Source organism: Marmota flaviventris, chromosome 8, assembly GCF_047511675.1.
Source record: "Marmota flaviventris isolate mMarFla1 chromosome 8, mMarFla1.hap1, whole genome shotgun sequence".
Taxonomy (NCBI): Eukaryota; Metazoa; Chordata; class Mammalia; order Rodentia; family Sciuridae; genus Marmota; species Marmota flaviventris.
Window position 1 is genome coordinate 115,819,331 of NC_092505.1, and position 14,398 is coordinate 115,833,728.

Genomic DNA, 14,398 nt, shown 5'->3' on the forward strand with positions numbered 1-14,398 from the left:
ACTTTCTCAAATTCAACTGTTAAAACATTTTTAATGTAGAAATATGTTAAATATTTGCCACAAGATTGAGGAGGAATAGCTTGTACTCGGGAAGAAGGGATGAAGTTACTACAACTCATCATAAGTTAAGATTATTACTTTTCCAAAAATTATCACCTGCTTCAATTTGTATTCAATGACTAACCACATCTTGACTGACCCTCTTCCAGGCAGTAGATAAAAAAGAATGAACCAGAGTTTCTCTTTGTGTCATTGAGAGTTGGGGGAAGAAAACAGAAACCTTGGAGATAATAAGTGAAAAAGTATTAGACTGGCTTAGATTATTACAAAACCATTGACAAGACTGGAGGAATTATTCTAATGTAGACCTCCCAGTATGGCATAGAACATTCTCACAAAGGGATACGCAAGACTAAAAGGTGGGGAGTGAGGAGGCCATCCTGGAATGACAGGTTGTAATCCATCATTGTAGCAGAGAATTGGAGGCACAGACCACAGACCCTAGGTGATTCTTCCAGGACTTCCAGAACCTGGAAGAAATGTTGGGAATCCATTTCTGCTGCACCTGCTTCTGCACACCTACCTAGGTGGAGACTGAACAGTCAGTGCTGCAGAAAGTCCATGTCTTCATCACCTTGCTTGATAGCAGAAAATTGTCTAAAAGCAACAGACAGATTCCATCTCAGACATCAATTTCACAAAGTGCATTTCACAGACAGAACAGAACTCATACATAGAGGTCGACATGTTGAGAAGCCTGTTAATTTCTGCCCTTATAATGCAGGGAGGCAACCAGAGGGTGCAGAAGATAGGGATTGTCAGTGCTCATACCCAGAAGCCTCCCTTGGTGGGACAGTGCATTTTAGTGGATACACCAAGCACATATGTATGTCATCACAGCAGAATGCCCTGACAGAGAGTGCTAGGACAGACCTGATTTAGATGAGAAGAAGGACTAGTTTTGAAAATCTTTATGTTTTTCATTTCATTTGTTCTTGAAGGATGAATAGGGCTTGTGAGGTTCAGAGTGGGGAGTTACAAGCAGAGAGGACAGCAAACTTAATGACTCTGAGCAATGTAGGCCAATAGCTGATCTCAAATTATACTACATAGCTATAGTAAAAGAAGCCATATGGTTTTGGCATCAATACAGGCATGATGACCAATGGAAAAGAACAGAAGATAGAGATAATGCCACGTACTTAGTCATCTAAAACTTGACAAAGGTGCTAAAAGTATATGTTGGAGAAAAGAGAGCCTTTTTAACAAATGGTCCTTAGAAAGTTGCATATCCATATGTAGAAGAAAGAAACTATTTTCCTGTCTCTCATCCTGCACAAAAGTCAAATCAAAGTGAATCAAAGACTTCTCAGGAATTAGAACAAATTCTGCAACTGCTTGAAGTCAGCATAGGGTCAACACTCTATGATATTGGTAGACAAAGTGGGGAGGGATCAGATATCATAAAGATCTAGGGAAGATCACTGGAGTAGGAGAGGGAAATGAAGAGGGAAGGAGCGAGGAGGAATGGGAAGGGGAGAAAATGCAGAATGAATTTAACAAAATCGTGCTATGTGTATCTATGAATATTCCACAGGTGATTCTACCTCTATGTACATGTGGGAACACAAATCATAAGTAAATACATACCTACATGCATACATAAGCCAAAGGAAGATCACTAGAATAGGGGAAGGAGAATAGGGGGAGGCAGGAGGGGAGGGAAATGTGGGGGGAATGGAGACCTAAATAAAGTAAATCAAATTTCATGCACGTATGATTTTGTCAAAATGAACCAAAATACTACATATGACTATAACACTAAAAAAAAAAAAAAAAATCTTAATGGCTCTGAGATCCATGAATGGGAGGGGCAGACAGGGAATTAAGTGGAGGCCAGTGTGGCTGCAGTAGAACAGGCCTGGGTGGGAGGGAGGAGGACACATGCACTGTAGGCCCTGTCAGTTCCATTAGGTGTCCCGTCCTTGTGTCCAAATTCAATGAGAAGGCTTCTGAAGGAATTCAAGCAGAGTGGGGACACGATCCAATTCATATTTCTGAAACTCATTCTGCGGCTACCTGAAGAATAGATTGGAAGTGAGCAAGAATTACAGAACTATGGCTGAAGATGGGACAAGAGACAAGGACATAAGTAATTGTGAGGTACGTAATTGGAGATACCACATAAACAACAGGAGTTAAACTGCTGGCAAGTAGCTGGGGTCTGGATTCAAAATTAAATTTAATAAAATATGCCCATAAATCAGCTGTGATGGCACATGCCTATAATCTAGGGATTCTGAGGCAGGAAGACCACAAGTTTGAGGACAAACTCAGCAACTTAGTAAGACCCTGTCTCAAAACTAAAATAAAATAAAATAAAAAGGACTGGGGATGTAGCTCAGTGGTAAATCACCCCTGGGTTCAATCCCTACTACCAAAAATATAAATAAATTAATAAAATATGACCATAGGAAGTATAGTTGACCACGAAAGTGAATTAAATGATGTAGGAATTATAAAAGGAGAGGACCTAGGATTAAGACTAAGGAATACCTATGTTTAGAGGTTGTCGGGCCATGGTTTTTGGCAGCCCTGCTTTCCCAGAGTCACATGAGCCTTTCACCTGGTGATTCCAAATCATCTGTGTGCCAGTGATTTCACATGAAAGACTTCTGAGATGACTTTCAGTTCCGTGTCTTTGCCTACCTCGTCTTCATCACTCTTTCTGTTTATCTTTATTTATCTTTATTTTTATTTTATTTTATTTTTTTGTTTATCTTTATTTCTGGGTCTCCATGAAAAACTCATTCTAGACTAGATAATGGTCCAGTCTTTTTAATCAAATTGTTTGTCCAATTTTCATTTTTACCAGTTAAAGTCAAATTCAGCCAATCCTTTCTTGAATTCAACTCTTTCTTGCAACGCTTTACCGGTGCAACTCAAAACCATCAACAGTCATGGTAGATGCTCTTTTCCCCAACACACAAGTTCCTCAGGTGTAGAGTCACGTCTCAAATAGCCAGAAGGGAGAGAACCCTCTCTCTTGCCCTGATGTGGTAAAGAGAAATACCATTACTACAATCATTTCCTTAGCCTGAGTGAGTTGTAGCCTGCTGACCAAGAAAGAGATGTTGGTGCAGATAGAAGGTTTGAAGGGTCACTCATACCTGTTGCACCTTCTGTTTGTTTACCCAACAAAATAAAATGCCATGCACACAATTATAACACCCTAAGTATTAATTTCCATCCTCTTGTCTTCTAATCATTACCCATAATTAGTTATGGGTGTGTCCTACCACTTAAACCTTTTGGAGAACAGTAAAGACAAATGACATGGCCCTAGAACCCCAGCTCTATCTATTCTCTCAATTTTTTTACAGCATATTTTTAAGTGAAAAAGGATAAAATTATAAAATTGTAGCTCAATATTAAAGAAAATAATGGAAAATAGACAGAGATATGTCATTCCTAGACAAAATTTCTTTCCCTAAAGGAAAAGAAATGAGAATCTGTTATTCATTTTTTTAATCTTTTGCTTCGTGTTGTTGATTATGGTTCAACATCTTCACATTCTTTTCTTCACTTCAATGGGTAGCTTCTCCCATCTTTTCACTCTGGATTTGGCCATGTTTCCCCCTCTAGCCACTGGTTATCAGTAGACATACTCAAAGCAAAGCTTGAAACCAACTTGCAAGATCAGGTTGGAACTCTTTGAGCTCTTTGCGTAAATGCATCATAGATTTTGAATCAATACTGACCTGTACAATATTCCAAAACTGTATACAAGTAAATGGATTGTGACTTTTCTATTGCTAGTTTTGGAGGTGCATGAAGTGAGATTCTTGGATGTGGATTAATTCCCTCTAAATAGTAGATTCCTGATTTTCTGAGTTCTCAAGAGATATAATGATTTAACACACACACACACACACACACACACACACACACACATGAACTTAAGTTTGGGGCTTACTTGAAAAATAAAGTACTTATAACAAAGCACACAGTTTTTTCCACTTTCAACACAAGTAATTATCTATTAACTAATATGCATAAGCTTAAGTTTTGCATTCTGGGTACCTCTAAAACCCAGACAGAGCAGGAGCTTAGTGAAAAACAGGATTCTAAATACAAATAGAATTCATTCCTCCATCTTAATTGTGAAAAACTCTAGTTAGCTAATGATTTGCCTCATAACTTGGCTCTTTTTCCTGTCTTGCTAACTCTAGCCTCACAGGTACTTTTCAAAGGTTGTCGTCCATTTTATCCTGCGCTTTAAAGTAAAAGGGTGAAAAGCTTTCTCAGCTCATCCTAGCTACTCTGAGCACTGTAAGACCTCCCTTCCCAGGGGACAGACTTCTAAATTCCTCCCAATCTAGGTCAGGCCAGGCCCATTATTCTCTGTCTGCCTACTGGGCGTTTATTTTTCTCTACAGAAAAGGGTCAGATATTCCCTGACTGCAGCATGTTGTTCATTTTCATTGTTAAACTAAATCTGTTGAAACAACGTGGAATGGATAACGGTCTTCTCTCCCCACAGAATGGAATCGAAGCCAGCTCTGGCAGCAGTCACTGTAGGGGCTCTGCTCAGAGCACCCGACTGCTTTCACGCTCACCCTTGCTGCACAGACTGGTGGCTTCCCATTGCAGACACCTGCAATGCCCTCCCTGGGCCTTTCTCTGGCAGCAGGAGCATGCATAGCCATGTATGGGCACATGGCAATGCCTGGGGGTAAAGCCCCTGGGAGTGCCTTTCAGCAGAGATGTTCTGCAGTTGGTGGATGAATAACTCAGCTTTCTCACTTTTCTGGTGGGACCTCAGAGACATGTTCTGAGGACATACAAGAATCACTGGATCACTAATGCATCCTGCATTACCTCCTTCCCCTACCTGTCTTTTGCTTCTACAGTCTAACAGGTGTTTTCTGGAATCATCTTCTAAATAGATACCTGTCCTAAAATGTTTGTTATAAGGGCTGCATCAGAAGAAACACAGCACAAGATAAAACCCAAGTTAAAAAAAAAAAAAGTAGAAGGAAAGGAAGGGAAGAAAGAAGTAAGGGGGGTAGAATAGGTAACGAATTAACTCCATCATTTATTTGAAATGTTCAGCTCAATAAAATCAGTAATCCCAATCTTATACACACACACACATACATTCTAGACAAAATTTTGAGAATGAATGCTGTTTCTAAAAGGACATGTATGAAGAAAGATACCGCAGCCTTTTGCCTTTTGTATCTCTTATGGCTGGAACATGCAGAGTCAGCTTTTCATCAGTGTATTTTCACCAAAATACCCAACAAGAAAAACTTAGTGGAGGGAAAGTTTATTGTGAAACTTTTCAGAGGTTCAGTCCAGGGTCTGTTGACTCCATTGTTTGGGGCCCAGAGTAAGACAGACAGCATGGTGGAAAGGTCTGGAAGAGGAACACTTCACAGATCATGGTTGTCAGGAAGCAGAAGCATAGAGAGGAGAACAGGCCCTAGGAAAGATGAACCCTGCCAGGGCACATGCCCAGGGATCCTCCTTCTCCAGGCATGCCCTACCTGCCTACACTTACCACCCATTAGTCCATTCAAACTGGGATGGGTGATTGCAAAGGGCGTCTCCCTTCCATGTCCTTGAACTTGCAATGGATGTGGTCTTGCTGATTCTAGAGATATCCCTGAGGCATATTTCCTATTGTCTCTGTGTAAAGAACTGATATTGAGTGAATGTAATCTCTTCAATAATCACACCTTCCTTGGCCCCAATTTCATATGCAATTTTCTGGCCAAACTACATGTTTTAAAAATTCTTCTGCTCTGCTTCCTATTCCTGATTCTCATAGTAAAGCTGCCAGCCACTGTCTCAGTGCTGTGTTTAAAATTTCCTTGGCCAGATTAATTGTTCTGTCACCAATTCAGCCTTACAGAAGCTCTAAGACATGAGCAAAATGAAGACATATTCTTTTCCAGAATATAACACAATGACCTCCAGTCCACTTTCCAACAGAATTCCCGTTCCTCTCAGAAACCTCATGAGCACAGCTTTTACTGTCTTCATTACTGTCAGCATCCTGAGTGGCCACCAGGATCTCCCATTAAGTTCTCCTTACAACATTCTAAGGCTTCTCCAGCCTGCATCTCCAAATATCTCCCAAAAACTAATTTCAAAAGCCTCCGAACCATAGGGTCGTGTTCTTAACAGATGTTCCACCACTTCTTGGTACCAATTTCTGTCTTAGCTTTTCATCCCTGTGACCAAAATACACAAGAAAAACTTAGAGGAGGAAAAGTTTATATTGGCTCAGTTTCAGAGATTTAGTCCATGGTCAGCTGACTCCATAGCTCTGGGCCCTGAAATGAGACAGAGCATCATGGCAGAAGGGCAGGGTGGAGGAATCGTGCTCAGTTTTCTTAGCAGAAAGAGCTTGAGTGCAAGGAGCCAGCAGTAATGTACTCTCTGAAGACGGGGTGCCAGTGACCTTCTTCCTTCAGCCATGCCCCACCTTCCTACAGTTACTACCCACAAATTCATTCAAACTAGGATGGGCTGTTTAGGTGATGGTTCTCATAATCAATCCTTTGGCCTCTGAATATTGCATGTCAACAAAAGAGCACACTTGGGCACCTTCTCATGAGGCTGAGCCCCTTTGACAGTTACAGGGAGACAGTAAGGGTTGTTTTGAAGATGAATTGAGGTAATGATTTATGTAAAGAAAAAAATAAACACAGAGAGTCAGTGATAGGTACTCATCACTGGGTCCCTTCCTTTTAATTTAATGTCATATTTATGTTCTTCTATTTGAAAATTGATGAGCCTAAAATAAAACTTGGGTAAATGACTAGGCTCTCGGGCCTTCAGAGATTACACTGGATTCAAAGTATAATGCATTGTTGCTTCCTTATTTTTCTCTCTTTTTCTTTCCTTAGGGGCAACAGAAATTTATCAAATTTAAAATATACTTAATAGCTAAATTATCTTCAGTAATGACTGAAAGAAAATATGATAAAAATTCCCTATATATTTTATACATTTCCTAGATTCTCTGTGTATGTGACATCAACTTTTGTAAAAGTCAGTAATATTTTTTTCTTTTCTTTGGGGTATTGGGAATTAAACTCAGGAGCATTCAACTACTGAGCCACATCCTCATCCCTATTTTGTATTTTATTTAGAGACAGGGTCTCATGAAGCAGCTTAGCACCCCGCTTTTGCTCAAGCTGTCCTTGAACTCAACATCTTTCTGCCTCAGCCTCCCAAGCTGCTGGGATTACAGGCATGTGCCACCACGCCCAGCTAAAGTCAGTAATTTTAAAAATACATCCCAAAAACTTAATTTAAAAGAGTAGGTAGTAAAATATAATTTTTTTTTCAGCATAATTTGCTGACAGGGGCTTTCAACCTTTTTGAAATGAAAAATTTTAGATCTATCCCAAAGCCTTGATAAGGAATTCTCCACACTAAAAGTACATGCTTTAAAAACAATGACAAATTAGCAAATATTGATCGATTCCATGATAGCATTGACAGGTGTGCTGGGAGCCATTAGCCAAGTAGGTATGACAATTTCCTTGCCAGACATATTAGGGCACATACAGGATTGCCTGGAGCCCTTAGTTTAGGCAATGATTTAGCAGATAAAACTACACATGACATACATATTTTCTCTACATTTGAAGAAGCTACAAATTTTCATAAAAGGTTTCATGTTAATGCTAATACTTTACAAAAGCATTTTAAAATAACTAAGGAACAAGCCAGACATATAATAAAACAATGTCAAAATTGTGTGACATTTTTACCACAAGTTAATCTTGGAGTCAATCCTAGAGGACTGATACCTAACCATATTTGGCAGATGGACGTCACACACTTGCCAGAATTTGGAAAATTAAAATATTTACACGTTACAGTCGATACTTCTTCTGGATTTTTGATGGGCTCCCTTCATGCCGGAGAAAAAACTAAAGATGTTATAACTCATTGCTTACAAAATTTTGCCACTGTGGGCGTTCCTAAACAGTTAAAAACCGATAATGGTCCTGGCTATACCTCTACCTCTTTTAAACAATTTTGCTCATCATTTGGTATTACTCATATAACAGGAATCCCATACAATCCACAGGGACAAGGCATAGTTGAAAGAGCTCATCAAACTATTAAAACGTACTTATTAAAGCAAAAAGAGGGAATTGGAAGGGGGTATATATCCCCCAAAGATAAACTTAAAATAACGCTTTTTACTCTAAACTTTTTAAATTTGGATTCATCAGGACTTAGTGCTGCAGAAAGGCATATGTATCCAAAAAATGTACATAAGCCTAAAGTACTTTGGAAAGATATTCTAACAGGACAATGGAAAGGTCCTGACCCAGTGATTGTCTGGAGTCGGGGCTCTGTTTGTGTTTTTCCACAGGGAGAACAGCAGCCGATTTGGATTCCAGAGAGATTAACTAAAACAATTTCTACAGATCGAAAAGAAGATGATTTGACTCAAATCCATAACAGCTGATATCCAGAACTCCAGCTTGGCCATTCTTACATCTGCGACAGTGATTAACCAGGATGCTTTTTTCAATAGCTATTTTATTATTGCATTTCTCCACATCATAAGGTTCTATTTTTATTTTTTGAGCTCATACAAACCTAGGTTAATGTTTTTCTGATCAGTTTTATTTTTTGACTGTGGAGTTTTTAAACATTGCAATGGAGATTTCACCTAGGTAAAGCTACAAGGCCTTTACTATTTTCTTATGTGTTGTACGTTTGTGTACACTCTTGTGTTTTGTGTTGTATGTCTGTATGTGCGTATGTCCATATTTCTTATATGAGGAGCGCTCATGAAAAAATGGATCCAAATTATTATTATTATTTTTTTATTCACGTGATTTAAATGGTTTAATTTAAATTAGGTAAACAGCTGTTAAGGATTGTTTTTAAAGTAGGTTAACAGATCTGTTTGTTTACTTTCACCTTTCTTTTTCATTATATTTAATAATTCTTTTCAGGATAATGTCTCTTTAGCATCATTACCAGAATTCCTATCTTCATCCCAGTGCCGGTGAAGACAAAGATACAACCAGACTACAGCTTCTATGATAGCTATCACAGTAAACTGTATAAACTGATGCATCAATGAATATAACTCAACAAGTAATGCTCAATCAAGGAGTTAACTTACTTTGGGAGGAAACGGATTTTGGGAGGAAATGGACATACTGATAGATTCCTCCTCTTTGAACTGCTTGCAGAACTTGCCTGGACTATGTAACTATAGTTTGGTGCAGCGAATTGTGGTAATGCTGGCATATCTTTGCTGATGGTGTCACCAGTGATGCAATTTTTCCCAAGGAGCCGTCAATTGGCTTGGTGTCGTGGCATTTCTGTATCCTCCTTCCTTCTGCTAGTGATGGTCTAAAATTTGGGGGCCAATGGCTATATGCTGGACCGGTAGTCAGTGACGGGTATGATCCAATTGCAGTGGTATCAACCTAAGACAGGAGGCTGACGCCTAAAGGTCAGTTTTCCGATGACGGGTAAGAACCATATGTTGAATTGGACAACCTACCAGGCACGGTCCTTAAGCCACATTAACCTTACTCCCCCACTGGCACCAAGGCCAAATTTGGGGGCCAACAGAGGTGAGGCAAAGAACCTCACCCCCCCACTGGTGCATAGACCTATCCACAAGTATGGCTGTATGCTAGACCGGTAGTCAGTGACGGGTATGATTCAATTGCAGTGGTATCAACCTAAGACAGGAGGCTGACGCCTAAAGGTCAGTTTTCCGATGACGGGTAAGAACCATATGTTGAATTGGACAACCTACCAGGCACGGTCCTTAAGCCACATTAACCTTACTCCCCCACTGGCACCAAGGCCAAATTTGGGGGCCAACAGAGGTGAGGCAAAGAACCTCACCCCCCCACTGGTGCATAGACCTATCCACAAGTATGGCTGTATGCTGGACCGGTAGTCAGTGACGGGTATGATTCAATTGCAGTGGTATCAACCTAAGACAGGAGGCTGACGCCTAAAGGTCAGTTTTCCGATGACGCGTAAGAACCATATGTTGAATTGGACAACCTACCAGGCACGGTCCTTAAGCCACATTGCTTGTTGTTTAATTAATCAGAAGGGGGGAGATGCTGGGAGCCATTAGCCAAGTAGGTATGACAATTTCCTTGCCAGCGTACCCCGTTGCAGTGACATTGAATGTAGGTGACCTTGCTCAAGGACCAAGGCGGATTAGGGCGTTCCCGGTTTAGGTTCCAGGTTTAAGGTTTAAGATTATTCCTGCTGGGAATAGGGCGTATCCTGCTGCCTAAGTTCCCCTTGAGTTCTCACGGGATTCAGACAGTATTTTTTGGGAGACAGACGCCCAGTGGAGGTGGATTTGGGCAGAGAACGTGGATTTGGGCAGAGAACGTGGATTTCCCCAGAACGTGATTGTAGACAGCTGGTGTGAGTTCGGGAATAAACAGTTGCTGTTTGAATCTACAAGCTGTGTGGTGGCTCGTGATTGTGTGCCCAGCCAGACTGCGGCACAGGTGTGTGATAAATATCATGGAGCACTACATAAAATCATTTTTAGTGTGTCACTTAGTAGGTTCCTGGACAGACTTCCCTATGGGGGAAGATAGAAAGGTTTTATTGCATTTGTTTACAGGGAGTGAGTGGCTTATCAAGATCTCCAAGCTAAATGAAGATGGGGTCTTCAGTCTTTATGTTTAAATGGGGGCTCACATGTGCCTTGGGTGGTCGAAGCAGGAGAATCCCAAGACTGAGGGCTGTCTTGGCAACTTGGTCAGACCCTGTCTCAAAATAAATAAATTAAATTAAATAAACAGGAATATATGCAATTTCACCATTATCATGCTATTTTGCTATGTTTTAAACTTGGCATACTTACAAAAAAGAATGTAACCCCCACTTAAAGCCTAACACATTTCTTTCTGAACTTTTATTATTTAAATGAAGTAAGAAATCAAAATGTAGAGTGCTGGGTTTCAGTATCTGATGACAACAGGCAGTTTTATTTTATGGATATTAAAAATGTTGCTTCAAGAGCAAATGACAAGAAGGTGATGGCCTGGGGCTTGGTGGTGGCCTTCACCTGCTGGCAGCTCCAGAGCCACCGGTTCAGATTGCAGACCCAAGGCATCACCTGATTAGCTTTTACCCAGAATAAGATTTCTTATCTCACTGGTTTTGTCTGTGAAGACTCCACAGTGTGGAAATTAACAAAACCGTGGAAATTACCATTAAGGACTCACATGTTTGGGGATGGCTTGTCTGTGGCCATGCAGACCTCCTGTCACGTCTCCAAAAATTGAACTTCCGTTCTGCTCTTTTTATTCTTATTCCACCTTTATTTCAGTTCGGATTCTGAGTTTCAGAACAGAAATCACAGTGGAACCCTTTGCAGATCCATTCCCAATGCTGTCCCTGAAGTGCAAGGAAAGAAACAGAGGTGAAAGGTATGAAGAAACCCTCGCCAAGGACTGGGATCAGGGCTGTTCCCTGTGCTCCTGAGGACACCTCCAGGCTTTCTTACCCTGGGATCTGTCTGGCACTTGCCAGGGGGTGTTACTTGATCACAGCAGGATAAAAATGCACACCCAGGGCAAATCTGTAAACACCAGTCTAATCTGCATGGGAAGAGACACTGTCATCTCCTCTGACAGAAAAAGCCCCCAGGACACATTCCAGCAGTGACAGTCACCTCAGCTCTTAAAAATCTTGTTTTAGATGGCTAGAAGTGTTAGAAAGGTATATTTGGTGATGGATGAGTGTTTTCTTAGCATTTTACTTCTTTAAAGTTTAACTTAGCCCTCACTTTACATTGTGATTAAAATAAAACAGTTTTAGGGCTCCAGGGGCCTCAGTATTTTCAGCCTTGTTACTGGACAGCACTGTATTTATGGACTCTTGTATCTTCAAGCCATCTGATTACTATATAGGCTGAGCATCTTCGTTTCTAATAAAACAGGTCAAAGATGATCATCCCAATATTTAACGTAGTTTCTGAATGCGTGTCAGACAGAAAAGAGGCAATGATTTGGGGTGATATTTAGAGGAAAACATGAACAGACTTATACCCACCTGGAAAAATTAAAAACTACCAGTAAAAATTAAACTATCATAAGGAAATTATATATGACCAATCCACAGAGCCCAATTTTCTCCATATGCATGAAAGTCTGCATTTGTGTGAATTTTCAGAAAACTAAATATAATGAGAGATAAATGACTACTCATTCCCATACCACCCCTCAAAACACACACACATACACACACACACACACACAGAGAAATCCAGAGAAACCTGACTATTCAAGTCCACTTCTTTGTGAAATGAGAATTCTTACATTGAGAGGTGGTATGGGTAGGGTAGTTAAGACCATCTCTGAGAATTTGATGAATGCTATAAACTGTCTTTTCAAAGGAAAAAAAAAAAAAAAAACACAGAGAATTTGGTATTCAGTTTCAAGGGATTCACTAGCTCCCTAAAAATCCTACTAGCCTGACTTAAGAACCCCTAATGTACACATTCAAGTGAATGATCGGTTCTGACTATGGCCAAAGTACTCGGGAGGGATGGGCAATTCCCCAAGTCATTCTGAACTGTCATCACAGCTGGAAAATGTGGACTTTAAATTTCCTATTAATGTCCTGCCTGAGTTCACCTGAGAATTGCTTAACTTTCTGCTTTACTTTCATTTAATTCAACATCCTGGTTAATTCCTGGGTAAACATATGTTTGACTGTACATATATGGAGAGAAACATATTGAAAACATTAAGTGTTAAAAAAATGGTCTACATTAGTTATTTCCATATATGTTCATTTGAATAAGGTGAAGCATCAAGAAAACTAGTTATGAGGAGCCTTATTTATCTAAGATGAATACCTAGAGATATTCTTTGGTATTAGTGTCAGCGTTTGCAAGAAAAAATTATCCCATTAAAATAGCCCTTATGAATAATTCAGAGAGTTCAATTTAATGGAGGAAGGGGGAGACAGAAACAGGTTATCAAATTTGTTGGAAACCCATGTTGCTGCACAGCATTTTTTTTATGAGTAGTTATAATGTAGGTTATTCTTTGTTCTGAATCTACATGAAGAAATAATCCCAACATTTTTTTGCCTTTAATTTTCTACTCCATAGCATTCATAAATGTATTTTCCCCAAATAGTATTTTCCAAAAAAAAAAAAAAAAATGTGCTCTCAACTGTGATTCTGATTTCTTGTTTTTCTGGTTGATATGATATATTTGCCAATACTGAAATTGTAGGAAACAGAACTGAGATGGCAAACTTTCTTTATGGTACGGGTGATCTAAGGGGAGCTTAGTGGACACTGTTATCTCCAGCATTGATTGGGATACAGTCAAAAAACCAAGTCACACTAGAAATGCCAATTGCAAAGGATTCAGCCTAGAGAATGAGAGCTTACACAACATTGGTAAGGGATCTCAAGGAGCAAAGGATGGGAAAGCACCACAAAGAAAGGACACAAACGGGATTGAGCAGAAACCCAGCAAAGAGGCTAAACAGTGTCACCAGAAGCCATAGCCTAAACACCCAATAGGCCCTAAGGGTGAGCCACACTGCAGTTAGCACAAGAAGCCAGATCCATGCAGCTCTGCTTGCATTATTGGGCGTGACTGTCCTCTGACAAACTTACCTTCTCAGGATGAGGTGATCCCTGGAGGGGCTAAGATTCAAGGGTCATCTGCCAGCAGCAAATAACATGTGGGAAAATGAGTCCTTGGCTTCCAAAGGGAATCAGGTGGGTGCATCAAGAATCCACCACAAAAACAGAGCGGATAGCCTCCTAAGACCATTTCAGATAGAAGACAAAAAAAATAGTATATTTGGCAAACTGAGAAGCTGGATGAAGGATACAATGAGAAGAGGAACCTCAATACATGAAGACTTTTGTCCCTAGAGTAGGAAAAGGGACAGCTGGGCCAAGTGTAAAAAGGTATTAAAAATCAGGCTGAAGCTTTCAAATACCTTAAGAACTCATTGGTTTTGAAAGGAAAAGTCAAGCATAAGGAGAACACATCTGGCAATATTTTGCTGTAGACAGAGCAAACAAAAATCTTCTTGAGTCAAGCCGAGTGGGAGAAACATGGCTGCCTCTTTGATACCTGGTCTTTAATAACCTGCCCTGCCGCAGTCTCGCTGGGCACAAATCACGAGCCACTGAAGCAGGAACAAACTTTATTTCTGAACTCCACCAGCACACTCCACACATGCTCCCAGGGAATTCTGCTGAACGCCACACGGCTGGTCCAGGAACCAGCAGCCGGAAATAGGAAATATCCCTCCTCCGGCACTTCCCCAACCAATGGGAACTCTCTGGGAATCCCCGCGAGAGCTCAACTGGAACTCAACA